Source organism: Diadema antillarum, unplaced genomic scaffold, assembly GCF_040938485.1.
Source record: "Diadema antillarum isolate AM-2024a unplaced genomic scaffold, OU_Dant_1.0 seq00001405_RagTag, whole genome shotgun sequence".
NCBI lineage: Eukaryota > Metazoa > Echinodermata > Echinoidea > Diadematoida > Diadematidae > Diadema > Diadema antillarum.
The window spans coordinates 125,301-143,773 of NW_027272160.1; the positions used below are offsets into that span (position 1 = coordinate 125,301).

The window sequence follows — 18,473 nt, forward strand, 5'->3', positions numbered from 1 at the left end:
CACATGATTCTCCAAAGATTGCTAGTAATTTCAGAAAATATGATATTCGAAGCGAAGGGGGGGGGGGGGGGGGGTTACCCCTTCCTCACAGCCTCTCACTTGTTGTGCTTGTGTCTCCCTTCTCCCGGTCTCTGCTTGGCTTCCCTTGCCAGCACTAGGACACGCCCACTCCAACGAGGCTCCCTGTTTTCGGTGAGCATGAGAAGTCAGTCGCAGGCTGTGGAATGAGGCAACATTCATCCCCCCTCACAGCTCTTGACAGCTGCTTACCAGCAGGCCAGACTGACAACACCAACTGGTGGAAATATTAGCTCCCTTCCACACGACTGTCTTTCAACTCAAAAGTGTTTTCTTTCTCTCTCTCTCTCTCTCTGTTCATACTCTCTCCTGTATGATCAGCCCGCACTGGGAAGAAACATATCAAATAACTGCTCAGAATATGAATTGATTCACCAAATTGTAAACTCATTTGCCCCTGAACTCTAAAGCAGTGGCTAGCTTACTTTCACCATCCTATCCCAAACCACAATGGAAGAATAGAAACCTGATGAGTATCTTTCCACAACTCATTACTGTTCAAGGAGGGTCTCCCCCCCCCCCCCCCCCCCCCCGCCCCATTGAAACATGCTTTCAAAAAGTCATTAAGTCTGGAGCACAAGTATAACATACAGATGACTACATGTTGACTATGTGTCAAATTCATTTTTTTTTCTCATGATCAGATCATCATTCCAAAACTAAAATATTACAAGCATGCAGATATGAGGTACAGATAAGATATTGTATCAATTGCTATTGCTACTGCTACACTGAAAAAAAAAAATGAACAAAATATCAGCAAAAGTGAAACAAGTTCAGCAGTGCCTACAGTCATGAAGAAGTTAGAGTTATCACAGACGCAGAGCAGCACTTGTTTATTTATATTCTTTGTTTATTTTCAACTTTGTTATTACATATGCTACTCGTTGGTCATTAGTGTCAATGGCATTTTGTGATAGTGGCCGCAAGAGGCTTAAATGACAAAGGACTGCCACATCCATTTCATCCACGCTGGTATGGAACACCTCACCAGCTGATAAATGCTGCCATGTGTGACGATTGTGCAGAATGCACTGGGCATATGATTGGCCTGCCATATGCAATCACATCCACAGAACCTCTTTTCAGTGAGACTGCTCTAGAGATTTTTTTTTTCGGGGGGGGGGGGGGGGGGGGGGGGGTTATGTTCTGTCCGGTGCATGGAAGACGATTAACATTCATCTGGTATCTGCCTTAATGGGCAGGGAATGTTATACCAGGCGATGTGGACGAGACAGAAAATAGCATTTGGCATGCATACACATGCCAGTGTGAGTATTTGATGACAGAGTATTTGTGACGCTGTGCATCTCAAACTTTTTTCCACCCAGCACACGAGGGCTTTGTGACGACATGAAGCACTGAGGAGTTTAAAAGCCATGTCTCTCGCATTACAGGGCCATTCACACTATCAGTGAAAAGTCATGATATCAGAAAAATTGTGACATTTTATGTGGTAGCTGCCAGACAACTGTGCACAAAGCCATCCAAATTTCTTGTGTGCTGTACCTTTGCACTTTTTTGTTTGAGTGTGGATGGAAAGCTCAAATTTCATGACTTTTAATAGCAAATTTAGTTTTTGATGAGAATGGGTCATTACGTGAATTACAAGGGTAGCAAAGGTATCAAAAATGTCACTTTTTATGGCCTCAAGGATAACACAGCTTCAACAAATTGCTTTACAGCTCATTTAATCTAAGTTTTGTTGTGCAGTTTGGGGTTTCCAAACATAAGATAAACATCAAATCAAATATTTCAATGAAATAAATGGTACAGATTGCTTGATAGGTTGAATGATAGACTAACTAATACATATTCATAGAGATGACTTATTAACCAAAGTGAGTCCTAGCTTTTGAATTCTCAAAATTTAACCATGAATAATTTGTTTGTGGCACTACGTTAGATAACTCTTATAGAACTCTTTCTCAATATAAGCCTATTTTGTTGAATCAACATACAACATTGTACACACCTTCAATGCTGATCACATATATACTTTAATATGTGCACAATATTTCCTCGTGAAACGGAGAGTGTACTTTGGCAGCATGCAGAATACGGCATACAAAGGCAGACAAAAATTCCAGCTGCATGAAAAGTCTCCTCTGAATATCAATCACTCCGAGTAACTTCTATCGTCTCTATTTCCCTTCCCAAAGCACCTCGCTAAATGACTTCCAATCGCCTTCTCGGCTCCGTCAAAGGGGTGCCACATCAACGCGCGGTGACCATCAGGCACAACAACCAATACTGCACACATTGAATTCACCATCATCGCAAATTGACCTTCAAACAGCTCGGCATCCAGAGTCGGCCGTGACCCAGAATGAAAGCATGGCAGAACTCTCTTTCAAATCTATCAAAGTTTCTTCTCGGCAGACGGGGTGCCTTCCTAGCTAGCGCAGTTTGTCCTCTCAACACGCTCTACCCACACAAACCTGAACCCAAGATGATAACAGCTGGCCAAAGGTTGTATAACAAAGAGTCAATGTGAGGGGAAAAAAGGCACTGAAGTACACTGAAATCAGTCAGTCATACATACCCCCATCATGCGTGATATGATTTCTGTCTTCATGTATGGTATTGATATCATCACAGTTCATACCATGCCTTGACTGGCTAGTCAAACACAGACAGACAAGGAAGTGGCCACATACTTGCTTAGGTAAATGTTCAAGAGGACAATGGGACTTCCAAACTGACAGAACAAACATGAGGTTAAAAACAGAATGGAGAAATGGGGGACATTGAGAGAGGAAAAGAGTAACAAAGAAATGTTTGAGTTAAAACAGAAATAAAGCACACCTTCAGTGCCACCATTATATGAAGAATGAGGAAATACCATCATACTCATGCATACAACGTCACATAAGAGACACCAACACACTTGAGCACACTCTACCTGCATTGTGAAAAGTAAGACAAAATACATGATAGATTTGTGTTTACATAATGGCGATGACTGTACAAGAAAAGGATTGCCCAAAAAGGGGGAACAGACAGATAAATATAGACAAGCAAAGGGCAAACACAGCCAGCAAAATGCAAAGAGCTTATATTTAAGTACAAATATGTCACAAAATATTCTCCACCAGGCTTAACCCAAAGCATACGTAAATTTGGACTAGCTTCCATCCTGACTAGATCAGACTGACATGAGTCACCTTGTGCTACCTTGGAATGCCAGAAAAGATTCACGTCATCACATCAAAAACAAGAAGATGAGTTGTAAAGCCAAATGAGAGTGAACACACTAGGAACAGACACAACTTGGCAGGAAAGAGCCATCACTTTCCTGGTGCTTTAACAAAGGAGAAGAAACAATGGCAAAATAATAAAACACGCTCTCCTTTTTTGTGTCACAGGTAAAAGAACAATGCACACCTGACCAGTCATGCAACATTTCTGCAGCCATCGTGAATGATTACTTTAAATATATAGCTTATTTCAGAATGAAATAACAGTTTAGCTTATGCTGGTAAAATTTTGTAGGAAGTTTAGCCAGCATGAAATTGACACAATATAGCATACACTTAATATACAGTGAAATTATGAATCACACCAACACTGAAAGAAGATCAAGGTACCTTAATAAAAGAAAACTGCATTTGGCCTTAAAGTGGACAGCTGACTCACAGGACCAGTTTAAGGTAACAATGCATTAACTTGAAGAGTTGACATTAATCTGTCATGAGATTATGACTAAACCCTTACTCCAATGTAGAAAGATTATCCCATACATACATGACACCGTGCATGACAACCAAAAAATGGATGAACGTTGACTGACAGAGTAAGTACTAGGAGGCAGATGGTGCTTTCACATGAAAATCTGAAAAGATATGGTCATAGCATTTACAAATGGAATTTCCAAGGCCACTCTCAAAATTTCCATGAACTCTATCAAGACTTGATGGTAATGCAAGTGGCCTTTAAAACTATTTATAAGACTGTTTCTAATCTATGAGTCAGCATACCTCTATAACACCTGCACTTTCATGAATGTGTCATAAGCCTCACTCCAAATACAGATGGCAGACAATGATAAAATGATTTCAAAAACATATGTCAGTAAAAGTGGATGCTGCCAAGGTTTTGCTTTGACTGACCCTCATTGATATTTCATTGACCCACCTCATGTCTAAACTTAATCCAATGGACAACAAAAGTCAATGAACAGCATTCAATAATCTCAAGCCCTTTTTACACTTGTGTTTCTTAACCCCGTACTTTCTCTGACCCAGGACTATCGTTAGTCCCGTACCAATTTTTTCAGCTTTTTACACTCATCAATAAATCCCGTACTAAGCTCTTGTCCTGGGCTAAGGAGAAAACTGACCTTTTTACACTTGTATTTCTTAGTCCCGTACTTTCCAAACCACATGAATATTCATGATTACGCTGTGCACCGTACAAGTACACGCACGCACCGGCAGCACTTGATTACCTCGTTTCTGATCGGTCAGTGGGGAGTCGGACTTCGTCTCCGTGGCTTAGCCCAGGATTATTTTTTTGTTCTGTTTACACTCGCTTGCTTGGCACCGCCATTACGGGGCTAACCCTGCTTTTTTGCAGGGCCAGATAGTGCGGGATTATCGGTGGGGCTAGCCCACTTTGGCAAAAACAAGTGTAAACAGAAAGTGGGCTAAGGAAAGTCCGGTACCAACGGTGGGGCTAAGGCCCCGCCCCACCGTTGGTACGGGACTAAGCGAAAATTTGCAAGTGTAAAAAGCCCTTCAGCCATAGCCCTTGTAGAGTTAAAAGGCATAATTTACCATTTGCAGATGAAACAAAAACCCAGCTTTAGCGCTTTAAAATAGTTCTAAAATGTGAGTGAGGGATAGAAACAGCCGGTGTAAAAGAGTTAATCAGTATAATCAATGTTAAGTATTGTTAAATGTAAAAAATGTGAACAATAGTTATAATAAAATTGTTTTTAGACTAAACCGTCTACAGTTATGGTTTAGTGAGAAAAATACTTAGTAGCGATATCTCCTTATATTTTAGGCTTTATTGCAAAAATTTCATATGGTAGGATGTTTTGTGATACAACTGACCTACACATATGCATCAAATGTGATAACTCGAACATCTTTTAAATCATCATTCCCAATGGTAAACAGTGCCTTTCAGCATACCAAATAACTAGCATAAAAACTATGTTATTTTTGGTCTCCTTACAAATTGAGTTTACACTACAGAGGAAATTATAGCACAATAGACATAAGCACTAGGCATCTGGAAAATATAAATTGCATAGAAATATGTACATTTTTTGTTTGACTTGTTTGTTTTTATTCATATTACTACATATTTCACTGACTATAAAATCACTTCAAATTATGTCAATAATCATATTATCTATCAATGCAAGCATGACACTTAAGATATGTAGATGCATCCTAGTTTCATTTACTTTCATGTTACTTCATTCACATGCATACAGGATCAATCTACAAAAAGTATGGGCATTCTTTATCAATGTTTGCTGTACAATGAGGAATGATCGCATGCATACGAATTCCACAAGAGCTAAAAGGTGGAAAATCAAAATGCAAGCAAAAGTTCCTATCTACACTATATGCACTGACTGCCAGTGACAATTTATGAAGACTTCTTGCCGTGAAAATATCTTGTACAACTGTCAAGATTTTTCCAACCCAATAAGACAAAAACATACATACTGAAAAGTGATGAAGACTGAAGATGTAATGATACAAATCTGATGGGTAGCACGACCTGGCACGGTAGTCCCTGACACTTTATTGTAGAACGATAATTATTAACTGCATTCCTCAGTTGAGCAAACTCTATATGAGCCATTTCATCCCTTCTCCACCACAGCGTGGTGCACCATCTCTCTTTACTCTTAATTGCCAATGCATCACAGTGGAGCGAGTGGTTGAGTGAGTCAGCATTTCAAGAGCAGATTGGGTTACCAGTCTTTCTGGTAGGAGAGGTTACTGACCTACCTCTGAAAAATTCATATGTCAGGGAGAGCTGGCTTCATTATCTATTCATGCACTTCACAGCCTGTGCCAACAGGTTTTCTACATACCCCATGCCTCCTCCCTCTCGCCATCTCCCTTCTCCTTTTTCCTTCACAGTCTATCTGCTTCAGTTCCCTTTCAGTTTCAGGCTCTAATTATTCCTTTTCTAGGTACATGTCTCTGATGAATTATTCTGGACAGTTACTTCTTCCATTATATGCCTCTAACTTATAATCTGTGTGGCAAATATGTGGTAAATGGGAATATACAGAGTGTATCATCACACATGTTTCTCATATTCATGTTTACTCCTTAAAAAGCTAGACTGCTGTGATTTTCCCATACTCTGCAATACCAATTTTTCTCCTCTCTGATCTACTGTTTCTGGAACACCTTCCCTTTTGAACACACATGCACACACCCCCCCCCCCCCCACACACACACACACACAGTTTTCACACAAACACATATTTTCTTTGCTGGCTCTTTAGTTTTCTGTTTGTTAATCTATCACCATCGTAACCCTCCCCCCCAAACACACACACAGACACTTTCTCTCCCTCTCCATGTCCCTTGCTCTCTGCTGTTCAATAATCCCTTTGTTCTTTCATTCCATGCCTCCATTGCCCCCCCCCCCCCCAAGTTGAATATACTGTCCATACGCTATACTTCATCAAATTCTCTGTAGTGACCCAAGCACCCAAACAGAGAGACATGAAGTTAACGCTCTGTAAAATGGAATTAGTCACATAGTGTGGTGGATCCACAGTGTGATCAGGCTACCAGCTCCCAGAGACACAGTCTCCCCTCTGGCACCCTCTTCTTACCCACAGACTTTCTAATGAGCTGTGCCTCAGATGGGATGGGACCCAACAGCTTCACATCTTAGGGAGATGAGTTCAAGTGCCGTGAGATAATGACACTGCTAGCAGGTAAAAAGTGGCTTATTTTCCACATCAGCGAAGGCCAGCACTGGGTAAGATAACCTCAAGCAATGCAGTTGAAGGAGAGGGAAGCTTATAAGCATCCATATTTCCCATTCCTGACCTACATGCAGTGGTAAGCAACTTCAGTTGCAAAGTCTCAATCGTTTTTTGTTCGGTGGCCTCAAAGAATATGTCTCAGAAACAAATATTCAACAGCACTGTCTTCAGAGAAGTTCTGTCTTGAAATGAGAATTAAAAAGTGAACAACTGAAAATCCACAAGAAATCCAACAAAGTAGATACACTCTTCCAGAATCTGACACATCAAGTATATAAAAACAAATACCTAGAGTCAGCTGAAGTCTCTCCAAGCACCACCTGCCACCCACTATTGACACACACTTCCAACCCTAAGGCCTTCCTCACAAATCATTGCTGAATAAAAACATTTACCCTCAATTTTCCATTAGATTCATAACAGCACATACACTCAAAAGAATACACTTTATACTTTCACTTGATGGCAGAGTGAAATACAAAGTGCCCAATTCAGCTTTCAATCAATGTGCAGATCCCACGCCGGGGCTGCATGATACAACTTCACTCAATCTAACAATTTAGGAAGGCATCAAGGCTAAGGAAGACTTTTGTTCATAATCTGTTTTTGCTTTAAAAACACATGCCAGTGAATTACACTGTACCCTCCACATGACTATGATTTCAGTGAAGATGTAAACAAGAAATAATTGATGTTGTTTACAGAATTTAGCAGTATACATATTCTGTGCACAACTTTTGCATTCTACTGTTATGCAACATTCAGTGCTCACTGCTTTTAAATTATCATGGTCACAGAATTGACACAGTTTAACATCAGAATCCTGAATTAATGATTAAAATGCATAAATTTTGATCAACTACTAATCAGAAACCTTATACTTTGGTTCCAGAGTTTAGAAATGTGAAATTTATATGAGAGTTCCTTCCCCCATGTTTTACTTCAAGAAGAACTTACAGGGGGAATGAAAGAATAATTCATATGAAGGTCTATATTGATATACAATAAATATCACATCTGTGTGTGTATCTGCTCAATCTGATTGTAATAATGATGTAATGATGGATCAGTTAATATCAAGCAGCAATCTCTTGAGGCACAGTTCAAGTCTCACAAATATCATGTCCTTGTGTGACGCTTAACATGACACAAGAATGAGACAAATAGACAACGCTGGATCAGGGAGAGATTACTGGACTGCTTCTCTTGGAGGAAACTGAAAAACTTTGCTGGGAAGTGGGTAGAAATCTCCAGCCTGAAAGCAGTACTGGGTCAACTGATGGCAGAATCTGCCCGTTTCCTACAAATTTCCTGCAGAGAAGGGGAAATGACAGACAGCATAATCTCTGGCCCAATTTAACTCCTATAATCGCTACCTTAGAGCTACAATAATAATCCTTGGCATGATGTCATCAACCAACTGACAAATGGAAAAAAAAAATAAAATTGAACTTTATTCCACAGGAGTACAACTGAATGTCTCATTCCTAATGCGAGATGTAATGTCTGCTGACTGATGTCCATGATGCCACAAATCCATTACATCCTAACTGACTAATTGGGAATGATTTTGTACGTCAGGAGGTATATGTTGTCAATTTTCATTACTTCTTCTTGTAAAAGGGTGCTGCAAACCCAGAATGTGATGGAGGCATGGAATATTGTTTCTTCTCTTTTAATGTCACAAATAATGGTAAAATACTTTAAGCATACTTTGTGTTCCTCTTTGGTCAAATTGATTGACTGATTGATTGTGCACATTTGCAATTCTTCACTGAATTCTTTTTTGAAAGTGATGGGATTTTTTTTTCTTCTGTATTTAAATATTTGGAATTGGTGGGGAATAAATTAGGCCTGAAAGATGAAAGTCAATTAGGCCTGAAAGATGAAAGTCAGTTTTTAAAATATGTGCATTCATATGAGGTAGTAAGTACAAGGTAAAGGAAGAATAAGAAGCATACATTGAAATATTAGTTTGGAAAATAATGGAGACAGCAAAGCTGGAATAATATGATAATAGCACAATTTTAAATAAATAAATACTTTAAAAAATAATTTCATAGCACTTTTAATACAAAACTATAAGTAGAAAGTTAAATAACAGGACTGTGGATACTGATTACAAATACATCTAAGTCAACAGTTAAACAATAATATCTATTAAATTATCTATAGGAACAGATAATCCACTATTAATTCTAGCACAAATAATAAGCTGAATCTATGAAATAAACAGATGGGTTCATTAAAGCTCTCTCAAATGTTTCTAAAAATGGAACTTTACAGATGGACAGGGGCAGGCTATTCTAAAGTTTGGGGGCATATGTCACGAATGCTGTAAACATCAGATGTCAAACACACAATGCACTCTTCATGACACGTAGAGCCTGCAGTAAGTCTGGCTGGAAAGAAGAGTGCTCTCATGTGGACATGGTTTCATCAAATCTTTCCCCTCCCCCCAGTCCTCACCGCTCCCCCAATCGAGAGCTCATATTTACTGCCATCCATAGGGGATGATCAGAAAAGCGGTCACTCATCACCACTTTTGGGGGGACGAGTCCCTTTCCAGTGAATAGATAGAGAGAGGAAGGAGAAGGACAAGCCATCTCTATGCATTTTTGCTTGATAAATTTAGAGCCAGAGCCCTGGCAGCAATTTGAGACTGTTTTGGAGGTCTCGTTTTTCTAGAGGTGGTAATGCCGGTGTGATTAATGACTGCCGCAAGGTGATTGCACCGGCTCTACCCCTAGCCTTTCTGCAGGAAGGGAACTTTTATTGACAAGGCTTTGGCAAAGATAAATGTCACACCATGGACCACGCAATTCATGCACTTTGCACCTCCTAGGGTAAGGTATTAATGTTGCCAGGTTCTCTGCCTGTCTGGAAAGAGTGTTAAGACCTGTCTAACTCAACCTCTCAGAACATGATTCTAATTCAAACATCAATGTCCTGTGCTCATAAATCTGGATTACATATTAACTGTCAATTTAGAAGTCCACTGTATAGAAGCATATTAGAGAGAGAAACACAATTAATACAATACACTTAAGTTAAAGATCAACAGCTCCTAACTAATCAATTATTGATACCCCCCCCCCCCCACACACACACACACACACTAATTCTGTTTTTTGTTGTTGGTGGCATTGCTGCTCTGAATTGGGAGTATTTTTTTTTTTTTTATACTGATGTCTTCATAAATCTAAATTTTCTGCGGATACTCTACAGTCTCATTTTGTATTCCCATGAAACGGTAATGAATCTAGACCACCACTTCATCATCTGTACATGAGAAATTTATCACTTTCATTTCTTGGCAGTGATCTGCAAGACACAGATCAAACAATGAATTCAGTCCCACATGGGCGAGAGAAACTGTTTGTCTTCGATCTCGTCCTTGTTTACTTTACATTCTCTTTCCACCATCTCACAGATTACGCTTCTGACATGTTAATGTCTCTCATCCTTTTATCTTACTGAATCTCTGGCTCCTCCCTCCCATCCTCCCCTCCTCCCCTCACCCCTCACCCTTCCCCTCCCCCTCCCATACACAGTCTCCTCTATGTTTAGAGACAGGTTAGTGATTCACATCCACTTCTGGCTGTTAAAACTGCATCCCATTGGTTGGTTCACCGTATCTAGCAGATGGTGCACTACAGGACAAATGTCCATGTTTACAGGTGATTCATCCCTTAAATCAGAGATGCACAAAAACATGGCTTTTGATTGATAGCTGGTAGCAGTCACCAACTCTCACATTTCTCTTTCTGCTGACATGTCATCTTTCTTTGAATCTTAAATTTGTATAAATTAATGCTTCTGAAGCAGAGACAAAATTATTTTCCTTTTTTTTTTTTGGGGGGGGTGGAATCCATTTCACCTGTCACTGATGGGAGAATCTCTCGGAAACACACACCACATGTCTTACTACTCTATGCAATTCACAACATGACAAACTAAAATGAGTGTATATATAATGCAACATAAGAATACACTCTCTGCTATACACAATACACAGACTATACAAAAATGCTTAACCTTTATAAGGGAAATACCTTAAACACCATCATGCACACTATGAAACAGAGTCAGTTACAACCATCCATGCCTATGACATCTCAGCAAAAATGAGTAACAATGATATTCATTTCATGTTTTCCAGCTATTACAACATCAGTCATGACTTACACTGACAAATTAAGACCATTGAGCAACAACAGATATGAAAAAAATAAACCACAATGCAATGAAAACAAATCAATTATTGTGTTGATTGACTGCTTGATTGATAAGTGAAATAAGCTGATATTTTATTTAATATATCTGGTAATCTTTTTCTTTTATACTTATATCTAAGGGAGGAGATCAAACAGTAATATATTTTGCAAACTTAGTCAAACATAGATGGTCACTCAATGACGAAACATAAGGGCAGAACATACTGACTGGGCTATAAGCCGCTTTCGGAATTAACTAATACAATCACTGAGTGGTCAACTTCTCATCTTGAAAATCAACCTTGACTTTCTGTTCCAATAACTTCTGTCATGTGGTCAAGGTGTAACAAAAAGCCAACGTATACCCAAGCATGAATTCTCAACACAGACCTAGGATCCTGAATGAGTCTGGCACTCGAGTCTCTTTCTCTCGGTTTTGGTTTCCAATATCTCGGATGACCTTTCATGATCACCATTCTGAAAAGTGCATTCCCTTCAGCAAACTGGTATTCAAGCCAGATCACCATGGCAACGACTTCTCTGAAAGATGGGAAGAAAGCCTGTAGCTTCAGCTTGCAGAAAACAACAATGACAGCAATATGATGCAAATGCACAGGCTAGTATTGTTCACACCGTGGTATCACAAGGTTTGTTCCACCTTCATGTTATGTGTTAGAGAATCCTATCACGTCGGTGTGAAATGTCAACATTTATTAAACTCTGCAATTGTTTTGAAAACAAGTGGGGCACTTTATGAGGGTTCTTCTCTTTCTGTTTACGATAAAACAATAAAATGTCTTTGTGTCAAACCTTTGTAATTATAAAGTAGATATTATAGCAAATTGTTGCAATATAACTCACAATGAATTACTGGCAAAACATAGTGTAAATCAAAACATAATAAACACCCATTTCCATCTATTGCAACAAATGTTCAGTCAGGTAATTAGGTGATCCGAGTATTATTTTGTTTTGTTTTGTTTTGTTTTGTTTTTTATTATTACTCTGTGTCAAACAAACTGTGCATACCAGCAAAACAAAATTGAAATGAAAAACACATAGAAAGAGAAGACATAAATAAACTTGTGAACACAAGTATTTCTACAGTTCTTCATAGATACAAGTTGTGTCTACTGGACAGGTAAGTGGATCACCAAATCGTGAACCTGCAGGCTGCTACCTATGAGTCAGAAATCGAAGAATCTGATTAAAAAAAAAGTTATGTGTGTACTGTCACTCCAGGGACCCCTCCCTGCATCTGCACTTACAAAATATTGACCAATTTCAAAAATGTATACTTAATATGACCCCCAATATATAATCAAACATGTCAGAATTGAAAAAATATATGATCAGAGTCTGTCCACAGTTGGCTATTGTGCATGCCCACAACGGTCTACATTCAGAGACATTTACAAATGCACATACACACACACACACACACACACGGATTAATGTATAGCAAAATACACTACCTCTCATGCTACATGTCTTATCAATCACCTTGCTTCCTGTATCAGGCCAAAGACCTTTTTCTCCCCTTGGTGATCACTTCTGGGAGTGATAGAGCCACCTTTTTCTGCCTCCTACTGTCGGTGCACAAGATGATATCCACATTAGCGGATCAGCGATAACTCGGCAATTCACAGAAGCCCTAGCGCCGTGCCAAATTTCTCGTTTGTGAAATGAGTCACACACAGGGTAGAGGACAATCCGTGCTATGCGAGTAGTTAGAAGTCCACACACACCTTGGCTTTGCACACCTTTCTTCCATGCCTTCAATCTTTCTCTACTTCCCCTTGGGGGTCGCAACTCACCGTGGAGCATCTCACCATATGTCGCTGCTCGATAATAAGATGCAAATCATCGCGCTTATCTGGAACGCTGTGGTCTTGCCTGTCAGGCAGCGATTCGCTCCGAGCTCAACAAAACTTGGCCTCTCGGGCACCGCTGTCCCAAAGTGTCACTGAATCTGTACAGGACAGTTTTTGGCTGTGAGGGGTTAAAGTGACTTATTGGGTGGACTAGGGGGCATTCTCTTTTAATTCATACGAGTCCTTATTGACTCTATGATGCTCCATCATCCTACTTCTGCTTAAACATTCCTAAAGCAGGCAGCCTTGGTTTATGTTTCCTAGTGTCTTGGAAGAAGGCTAGCCTAGGTGCTCAAAACTCCCTCGCAGGTGAGAGATGAGACAGGCGACCGAGCTGTCTCTCGCTGTCACCCCACTTAGCTCACAGTATTTATTACCCCTTTGCCTCCGCTCCCATCCAACTTGCTCCATTACGCCACGTCCAAAGAAGAGGTGATCACACATTTTGCAATTCCAGAAAATTTCTGGCCACTCCTTGCTGGATTAGCCTTCCATGACCCGTACAACCAATTTGTCAGTTTTGATACAAGTCTGCACATCTCTTTCTACTCAACAATAAGTACTATCTATCACTTCTATCTCTCTGACGTATGTGATAGGACAACCATTTATTAAATAAGTGTAACTGGGACAACGTGCAGAACAATTACATATCTATTTCCTACATCCCCTCAAGCTAACTCCTAATCTTGTGCAGCTACATCCTGGGTATTACCTGTAAGAGAATAGCAAATACCAATTCCATCTCTCAAGAGAATCTAATCATTCCATTAACCTTAGCTGCCCACTCTCTCCGAACCTCCCTTGTTCCTTTTAACATATTTATCAATATCTTTCACATAATTTCCCATTAGACCATCTCAATATTTATGGCAATTTTCTGTGTAACCATGAAGCTACAAGCTTCATGGTGTAACTGTCCTTTCTCTGATAGATCGCTACCACTATCCAGCTTTCATAGCGCAGTTGTTGTGCTGCTGCCCAGCTAGGCCAGCTGATGATGGATGTTAGTTCTAGATGGATTGATACTTTTCTTTAAAGTAAAACTGAAGATTGAGCATCCCATTATCATGACATAATGAAGCATAGGACATGAAACCTTGTTCGATATGAATCTACCCTTTGAGAGCAGGTTTCTTCCTTACATAACTCTACAAAATACAGATGTACATTTAAAGGGGGTCCCCATGTTTTCCTCACGTTGCCATCCATTTTGAATTTTTCCTCTTCATCCCAATATCCTCCTCTCTTCACTCTATCATCCCTCCAAACACCTTTCCCCCTGCACCCTTAACTCTGCCACCTCCTCTCATGAAACAACATCCGAGGCAGGATCCACCCTGTGTTAGCTGACACCAGTGAACAAGCACTCTTCACGCCTCCTATTCCAACCCTGGAGCGCTAATGACAGACTCGGGGAAATTGGCTATTATCCACGGAGGCCCTCCTACACCTAAAACTAGGTGCTGACATTTTCACGCATGACCGCGTCACGGCCGAAAAGAGATATGAGAATGTTTTTTGCCCAATGGCAGTTACTTGCTGCTCCACTGGGCTGAGGAAAAGTAAATATTGTTTTCACTAGTGATTCCTACACCTTCATCATGATATCAAGACATTCCCAATGGACAGTTTATCAGATCTGCAGCTGACCACTGCATAGTACCTCTGCAAGGACAATCAAGCATATTCATGGAATCACTTTAACTTTAGGGCAGCAATGAGAACCTACAAAATTCATATAGGAATACAGAACTGGCTAAATTTGGTTAATGTTGGGCTCTGAGAAAACATACTTCTTTCTATACTCTTCTTTATGCTTTGACTTGGAGTGAGATCATTCAAGGGACACCTACCTCAGTATGATATCATCACATACAACCACATAATAATTGTTGATTTTCAGCCCATCCTACTGCATCATATATTTTCTCTGGAAAGCATTAACTTTAGCACACACAGCAGTTGAGCATTAACATTGGAAAATTCATAGTGGATAAAAGAAAAAAGATATGTAAATTATAGATTGTCTGAACTCTTTCCCTTGTTTAAAAAACTTCAGAATTCAGTGGTACCGTGTTGCCTTCGCATGTTGCAAAAAGGTTTCATTCTAATCTCAGTGTATTGTACTCACGTGTGCATAACAAAATGCTGAAAAATACTGTGTTATGAATCACACCTGTGACATCACAGTTGCATCATATTATGAGTGGCAATAAAAATTCATAATTAATAAGAATTAACAGATAGATGACACATTATTTTAGGGGCGGAAAAACTAAATCGCAAATGAGATACCCAACAGACATCCCATTCCACATCCTTCTGCCATTCACTAATGGGATCTCGTAAAATGCATCCTAACCGCAGCTTCTGAGAGAGAAAGGAGAGTAAATAGAGGCCACCCAAATCTAAAACCCGATATCCACTGATGGTGGATGCACCGATGTGGTGACTAACAGCAACAGCGGCCTCATTAGGCAGATTGCTCTGATGGCTAATTGAAAATTCTCTGTTGTCCATGCAGCCGTTACCCCGGAGAGAAGCAAACCGTGGCCGAAAACCTAATCAGAGAACTCAGCTGATGATGGGAAAGGGTCATCAGGATCCATCATGTGCATCAACAGCCACAGGAAAAACAACCTGACACAGATCTCTCATCCTGCTCTCACTCTCTCCAGCTTTATATTCATTTGCTTCTTGTTGTTTTCTTTCATTGGATGGGGCAAAATTTCATGCTGAATGATTGTATATCTCTATATACACACACACACACACACACACACACACACACACATACACACACAAATATGGCAGGGCTCGACATTAATTTTCTTTTCTGGAGGGCCATTTGTGCCACTGTAATCTTTAAATCAGAAATTTTTGGTGGCCGGAAATGAAATGTAATGGAGAAAGGATGTTATAGAGCAGAGATGCAACACAAAGATCCTTTTCAACCTTTTTGATTTCAGGATCATTCAGGCTAAGGATGGCAATCAGTCTGCAAAAGTAATGAGCACAGTCCTGATTACAAACCAACTAGACTATCATGCTCTGACCCTAAAGGTAACAGGTAGTCTTTACCTGGTTGTAGCTACTGGTCTGCAAATAAGACAGAGACAGTGGACATGTTATCACCCTGCATGGAATTTGCTTCGTCTTACACATCACTGTATGATACAAGTAGCAACATTATCTATGTAAATTTTAGGTCCTTCACCAAAGATTGGGCTTTCATCATATCTATAAGCTTTGCTTTCCAGACGTCTACTAGCACGTTTGTTTTCTTCATACAGAGTTTTTAAGGCATTTGCACATTGGTGACTTTTGTTTTACTTGGTTTGAAAAAAAAAAATGGAGAAGTAAACTTACTCATAGAAAAAAAGAAATCATTGCTGTTTGCAGTGTTTTTACTCACTGTGTAAAACAGAATGCAAATGGCCAGTACCACACATGAGGTGTAATATTGTCAGACGGTCAAAACAGCCATTTGAATGGCCTCGAAGATCACATTTTCAATGTGTGCTTGTATAACACATATTATACAACATTCATAAGTGTCTCACTATTCATTCATTTTCTTCTTCTTTTTTTTTTTAACTCACTGTGTTCACTCAGAACTACAATGTATTCTGTCTCAGTGCAACAAATTCTCCCAACAAAGCACTAACAGCAGGTTCTCCATGCAATCAATACAAACAGGATCCCCATACCAATGGTAAAGGACACTGTATGTGACTTGTGGAGAGACCGCCATCCATCATAATAAGAGAGAGCCACTACCATTCTCTCCAACCTTCTCCCCCCCCCCCCCCCCCCCCCCCCCCCCCATCTCTCCTACACATCCTACATATCCTGAATCTAAATGATGGCAGGCATTGTTTACCAGTTTTCATTAAGTGGAGCCTAAACTGCTCCCTCCTCCCTTGATCATTCACCCCAAGTCAGCTCTGCTCCCCTCTGGCTTGCCGCCCCTTAAGACTCCAATCCATCTCAAACAGCTCCTCTTGACTCACGCTCCTGGATCCTCATGCATTTTTCATGCTAATGTTCCTACAGGCCTTGATACTAGGTGAGAATGTTACTGTCTCTTCAATCACACAGCAACACCAGACAATGTATTCATACTCTAACTTCTTGTTCTCTGTATACAAGCGCCTTGTGTTGGAAGCGACCTCACAAGTTATAATTATCATAATCAATCTCTATGGCAGGAATACAAGCTAGAGGGGACAGAATAGCAGGGGAAGGATATTTCCTGTTACATAAGTAGCACTGGTAGAAATTGCAGTCGTAATGGTAGTTTGAATACTTCACAATAGGCGCGGTCAGACTGGCAAAAGATCGAGAAGTTTAAGATCGCGAAGTTTGGGCCATTGGTACGCGCGCAAGAAAGAGTGCGCCGTCCGATGGCCAGTGATTGTGATGTAACAATGCACATCTGTACATGACAATGACCTCGCGCTTCGGAGGCACCGCCCGCAAACAGATCGAGAAGTTTCGCAGGAAGTTTGCGGTCACACTGGCAAAACTTCGAGATCTTAAACTTTGCGATCTTTTGCCAGTCTGACCGCGCCTTGTTACTGGTTTTAGTAGTACACTGTAGTAGTAAATCATTTCAATTTCATTTTGTCTTAATCCTAGATTGATAATCATAACTGCTTGATGTCCTGTATCCCTTCGCTCACCCTCCAGCTTCATCATCCTCAGACCTATCTATTCTACTAAGCTGAGTCTCCTCCCTACAGAGCCCCTTTCCTCAGCAGTCACCCGCCCCCTTCTTCAGCAGTCCCCCCACCCCCTTCCTCAGCAGTCTCCCACCCCCTTCCTCAGTTGTTCCCTCCCCCTTCCTCAGCAGTCCCCCTCTCCATATTCCTGGTTCTCCCATTCCTCCCATAAGGGTGACGAGACCCACCAATCCTACCCTTACCCTTACTCATCCTCATAATGTGTTCTTTGCCAGTTTAACCCAGTGGCTGGTGATGCCTAAATTCAATTTGGATGTTTTTACTCCCTCCAGGCTACGATCACCGGTGGAGAGATGGCACAAAGTTTGAAGATGACGATCACGGCTGCCAGTTTACATCCACACTCCAGCTGGACATCTGGACAATAGAACTATAAGACATATAGACAGACAGGGAAGAGGCAGACACTCAAACTGGCTCCTTCTTTTGAGTTGCCGACCTCCATTTCGATGACGGTAACATTTCTCTCAGTTTCTGTCACATCCTACCCACAAAGTCCTAAGTCAAAAGATTCGACCACAAAAGATCAGTTTGGCACACTTGGCACACTGTAAATCCAAATGACTCTGAAACACTATCA

At 40.4% G+C, this 18,473-nt stretch overlaps 1 protein-coding gene across 2 annotated transcripts in view; it reads right to left on the bottom strand.

Moving 5' to 3' along the window:
• The window catches only part of LOC139709086 (adenomatous polyposis coli protein-like), a 115,349-nt gene that overhangs the window by 36,742 nt on the left and 60,134 nt on the right, over nucleotides 1–18,473 (bottom strand). Inside the window, exon 1 of one of the 2 annotated variants that reach the window (XM_071621048.1) lies at nucleotides 2,054–2,786. The exons of the other annotated variant lie outside the window; for it this stretch is intronic. The gene's annotated coding sequence lies outside the window, so the exon portion shown is untranslated. Of the gene's footprint in view, nucleotides 1–2,053; nucleotides 2,787–18,473 lie in introns of those variants that run through there. 2 annotated transcript variants of the gene reach the window in all.